The sequence below is a fragment of the Schistocerca cancellata genome, chromosome 3 (genome assembly GCF_023864275.1).
Source record: "Schistocerca cancellata isolate TAMUIC-IGC-003103 chromosome 3, iqSchCanc2.1, whole genome shotgun sequence".
NCBI lineage: Eukaryota > Metazoa > Arthropoda > Insecta > Orthoptera > Acrididae > Schistocerca > Schistocerca cancellata.
The window spans coordinates 412,644,911-412,649,910 of NC_064628.1; the positions used below are offsets into that span (position 1 = coordinate 412,644,911).

General features: G+C 54.1%; 1 non-coding gene across 1 annotated transcript in view; it reads left to right on the forward strand.

Annotated features, from left to right (window-relative positions):
- The first annotated feature begins 3,698 nt into the window (after positions 1-3,698).
- The window catches only part of LOC126178773 (small subunit ribosomal RNA), a 1,909-nt gene continuing 607 nt past the window's right edge, over positions 3,699-5,000 (forward strand). The window contains exon 1 of the ribosomal RNA XR_007536631.1: positions 3,699-5,000. This exon is cut by the window's right edge and continues 607 nt beyond it. This is a non-coding gene — a ribosomal RNA (small subunit ribosomal RNA).

Consider the following 5,000-nt stretch of genomic DNA (forward strand, 5'->3'; position numbering starts at 1 on the left):
ATCGGACGACACTACGTCCACCATGTCGCGCGCACCACAAAAACAAAATACCGCACTCTGCAAGTCTCCCGCAACATGACCTGCTGCACCGACGATACCGCCATCTATGAGACGCCACGCCGACTACGACATCGCTAGGTCCCACAGTGCCCATTTTCCGACGCCACCCACAAAGCCTGCACCATCTGTCCACGACAGGAGCCCCAACGCCAGTGCCTGCGTCGCACGAAGTAGTCAACCGACAATCACTCCACCCGCACCCGCACGTGGCCCACCCCAACCGCCCAAATCGCAACCCAAGCGGATGAACGGCGGACTATTCCCGCACTCGTACGTTGCAATCCACCCCTATATCTTGCGTTTCATGAAGAGTTATATCCAATATGCCAAATTCCCGCTGTCCCTATACATGCTGTAAGTCTGTGCACACAATATGAACCACACCTCAGCGAGACACTCTATCACACATTACTCTCTGCCTGTAACAGACACAGATACAATATGTAAGCACCAGCATGGACCAACGTCCGGTGCATCCTCTCCGCCACAGTACACCATCCACACTATGATAACCACACCAGGGGGTTCAATTATAAAATAGAATATCCCACCCGTCCGACATCCACAATTGCTCAGATAAGCCACCAACACCCACACATGTCCTACACAGGGGTGCACCCAACACCACCACACTGCCTCCTGTTACAGCACAGAAACAATGGCAGGAATGAATCGCACAGGTCTGCCACTCCCTTGCCGTAACCACAGACGCGGCGCGCCTCCAGTCACGAGCGAAAAGCGCATCCTGACGAGACATAACTGCTGTCACATACTGACGCTGCCTCAGACATCCACTTACGATGATCACTACCAACGAACCTCGGCCCCCCCCCCCCAACACACTATCTCTTACCACGTTGTGTACTGTAATCCAACCCATTTCGCACCTTAACCTAACCCATTTTGCACCTTAACCTAACCAAATTTGTAACGCAATTTGTACCGCAATGTAACGCAATTTGTACCGCAATGTAACGCAATTTGTACCGCAATGTAACGCAATTTGTACCGCAATGTAACTCAATTTGTACCGCAATGTAACTCAATTTGTACCGCAATGTAACTCAATTTGTACCGAAATGTAACTCAAATTGTACCGCAATGTAACGCAATTTGTGCCTTAACCTAACCCAAGTTGGGCCTTAACCTAACCCAAGTTGGGCCTTAACCTAACCCAAGTTGGGCCTTAACCTAACCCAAGTTGGGCCTTAACCTAACCCAAGTTGGGCCTTAACCTAACCCAAGTTGGGCCTTAACCTAACCCAAGTTGGGCCTTAACCTAACCCAAGTTGGGCCTTAACCTAACCCAAGTTGTGCCTTAACCTAACCCACGTTGTGCCTTAACCTAACCCACGTTGTGCCTTAACCTAACCCACGTTGTGCCTTAACCTAACCCACGTTGTGCCTTAACCTAACCCACGTTGCGCCTTAACCTAACCCACGTTGTGCCTTAACCTAACCCACGTTGTGCCTTAACCTAACCCACGTTGTGCCCTAACCTAACCCACGTTGTGCCTTAACCTAACCCACGTTGTGCCTTAACCTAACCCACGTTGTGCCTTAACCTAACCCACGTTGTGCCTTAACCTAACCCACGTTGTGCCTTAACCTAACCCACGTTGTGCCTTAACCTAACCCACGTTGTGCCTTAACCTAACCCACGTTGTGCCTTAACCTAACCCACGTTGTGCCTTAACCTAACCCACGTTGTGCCTTAACCTAACCCACGTTGTGCCTTAACCTAACCCACGTTGTGCCTTAACCTAACCCACGTTGTGCCTTAACCTAACCCACGTTGTGCCTTAACCTAACCCACGTTGTGCCTTAACCTAACCCAAGTTGTGCCTTAACCTAACCCACGTTGTGCCTTAACCTAACCCACGTTGTGCCTTAACCTGCTCTGTAATTGGCATATGACACGTTACATTAATCCAGTGTTGTCTAACCACAACCCTCTGAATATAGTTCGCTACTCGCACCGCCCACCCTCTTGTGTATCGTTTCATGTTCAACACTTCGCAAGTGTTGCTTACTTTTTACATGCTCCCGCTGTACACTGTAATGTGGACGACTGCAGGATGTACATCGCCCCCCCCCCTCCCCCCTGCCTTCGCACGCTGGTCGTTCAGGTGCTTGCGTGTTCAATGCCCTTCGCAGCTGTTCACTGGCATTCGCATGTCGAAGCGCTCAGTCTACGTCGTGGTACGGCCTGTGTCCACTGTCCGCTGACGTCGTAAGCTTAACCCTCACATTGTACTGCACATAGGTCCGTATGTACTGAATGATACGCTGTGGCACATGTGTGACCGTACAACGACTGCGCCCAACAACAGCGAACCATACGGTCCAAATGTTGTGCACTCAGCCACGTGCCGTCTCCCCATAACAGCTACATTGCAGTGTGGTACGCCATAGAGACGTGTGGGAGTAACGGACGCCCTGGATGGCGATCAGCATGAGCCGTCTGTTGATGTAGTGGCGCGTGTATTCAAACGTAGTCGTCTCTTCTCACACAGTGTGATAGCATGGTGCACCGCGTTCCACATCTGCGACATGGTACAGATGCTGGTTGACAGTCGGTCTCGTAATGGACATCGCATACGTAGGGGGCCACCTCCCACGCGTTCTCTAGTCGGGCACATTTTGTTGCGTGTATGTGGGCAGACGTAGTGTGTCGTGACACCTAACAGACAGGTATGCAATAATCGTTGCATTTGCAAACTGGGATGGACGTCTCCGTTTGCTGGTGACGTTACGCAAATGAACAACTGGTAAACCCATTGTGGTGCGGTTGTTGTTGCTGGAGGTAAATCAGTAAGGGCAAATCTGTGTGTGAAGCGATACGCGGCGGTGGCTGGGTGGGACCGTCCCCGGCCGGTGAGGGGGGGCCGCCCGGCGTGCTGGCCGCGCGGTGCGTGGGCGCACGCGCTACAGCCGGCTGGTGGGGGCGCCCAGTGGCAGGCGCGCCGGCCGACGGACGCGGCAGGCGGCGCAGCTGCGCGCCGGGGCACCCTGCGCGCGGCGCCGGGCGGCCAAAGTGGGTCCTCGCGGGCCCGGTGCGAAGCGCGGTGGACATCTGCAGTGTGCTGGTCCGACTGAGGACTGTGTGCGTTGAGGATGCGCCGCCGCCCGGCACTCGGCGCCGCGACGCCGTCTGCTGCTCGGTCGCCCCAGCGGTTCTCGCTGGTGGTTTGTATCGCAGTTGTGCAGACGTGTTGGCACGTGCGCTGTGCTGGGAGAGTTCGCTTCGGCACCCACGTGGGGCCTTTGCCCTTCTGTGGCGCTGGCGTTGGAGCTGCCGGTCACCGTAGGTGGCGCGTGTTGTCTCCCGCCGGCAATGCCACGACAGCACGCTCCCGGGCCTCTGTCGGCAGCGGCAAGCTCAGTTGGGAGCACGGGTGGTCGCACCTAAAGCGTCTACTCGCCTAACTCCGGGCGATTGCGCCTCTCTCGAACCCGACCAAGTACTTAGGACGGCGCTGCGCGCCGCCGGGACCTGAGAGGGTTTCGAGGTGTATTGTGCAGGGGAGCTCAGCCTCCTCCTGTTTGCAGAATAATTGAGCGGACGCTTGCGTGTTCGCGCGGGCCCCTGGGACACACTCCCGGGCGGCCGGCTGCTCAGCTCTAGTTGACGCAGCTCCCTGGTTGATCCTGCCAGTAGTCATATGCTTGTCTCAAAGATTAAGCCATGCATGTCTCAGTACAAGCCGCATTAAGGTGAAACCGCGAATGGCTCATTAAATCAGTTATGGTTCCTTAGATCGTACCCACGTTACTTGGATAACTGTGGTAATTCTAGAGCTAATACATGCAAACAGAGTCCCGACCAGAGATGGAAGGGACGCTTTTATTAGATCAAAACCAATCGGTCGGCTCGTCCGGTCCGTTTGCCTTGGTGACTCTGAATAACTTTGGGCTGATCGCACGGTCCTCGTACCGGCGACGCATCTTTCAAATGTCTGCCTTATCAACTGTCGATGGTAGGTTCTGCGCCTACCATGGTTGTAACGGGTAACGGGGAATCAGGGTTCGATTCCGGAGAGGGAGCCTGAGAAACGGCTACCACATCCAAGGAAGGCAGCAGGCGCGCAAATTACCCACTCCCGGCACGGGGAGGTAGTGACGAAAAATAACGATACGGGACTCATCCGAGGCCCCGTAATCGGAATGAGTACACTTTAAATCCTTTAACGAGTATCTATTGGAGGGCAAGTCTGGTGCCAGCAGCCGCGGTAATTCCAGCTCCAATAGCGTATATTAAAGTTGTTGCGGTTAAAAAGCTCGTAGTTGGATTTGTGTCCCACGCTGTTGGTTCACCGCCCGTCGGTGTTTAACTGGCATGTATCGTGGGACGTCCTGCCGGTGGGGCGAGCCGAAGGCGTGCGACCGCCTCGTGCGTGTTCGTGCGTCCCGAGGCGGACCCCGTTGAAATCCTACCAAGGTGCTCTTTATTGAGTGTCTGGGTGGGCCGGCACGTTTACTTTGAACAAATTAGAGTGCTTAAAGCAGGCAAGCCCGCCTGAATACTGTGTGCATGGAATAATGGAATAGGACCTCGGTTCTATTTTGTTGGTTTTCGGAACCCGAGGTAATGATTAATAGGGACAGGCGGGGGCATTCGTATTGCGACGTTAGAGGTGAAATTCTTGGATCGTCGCAAGACGAACAGAAGCGAAAGCATTTGCCAAGTATGTTTTCATTAATCAAGAACGAAAGTTAGAGGTTCGAAGGCGATCAGATACCGCCCTAGTTCTAACCATAAACGATGCCAGCCAGCGATCCGCCGCAGTTCCTCCGATGACTCGGCGGGCAGCCTCCGGGAAACCAAAGCTTTTGGGTTCCGGGGGAAGTATGGTTGCAAAGCTGAAACTTAAAGGAATTGACGGAAGGGCACCACCAGGAGTGGAGCCTGCGGCTTAATTTGACTCAACACGGGAAAC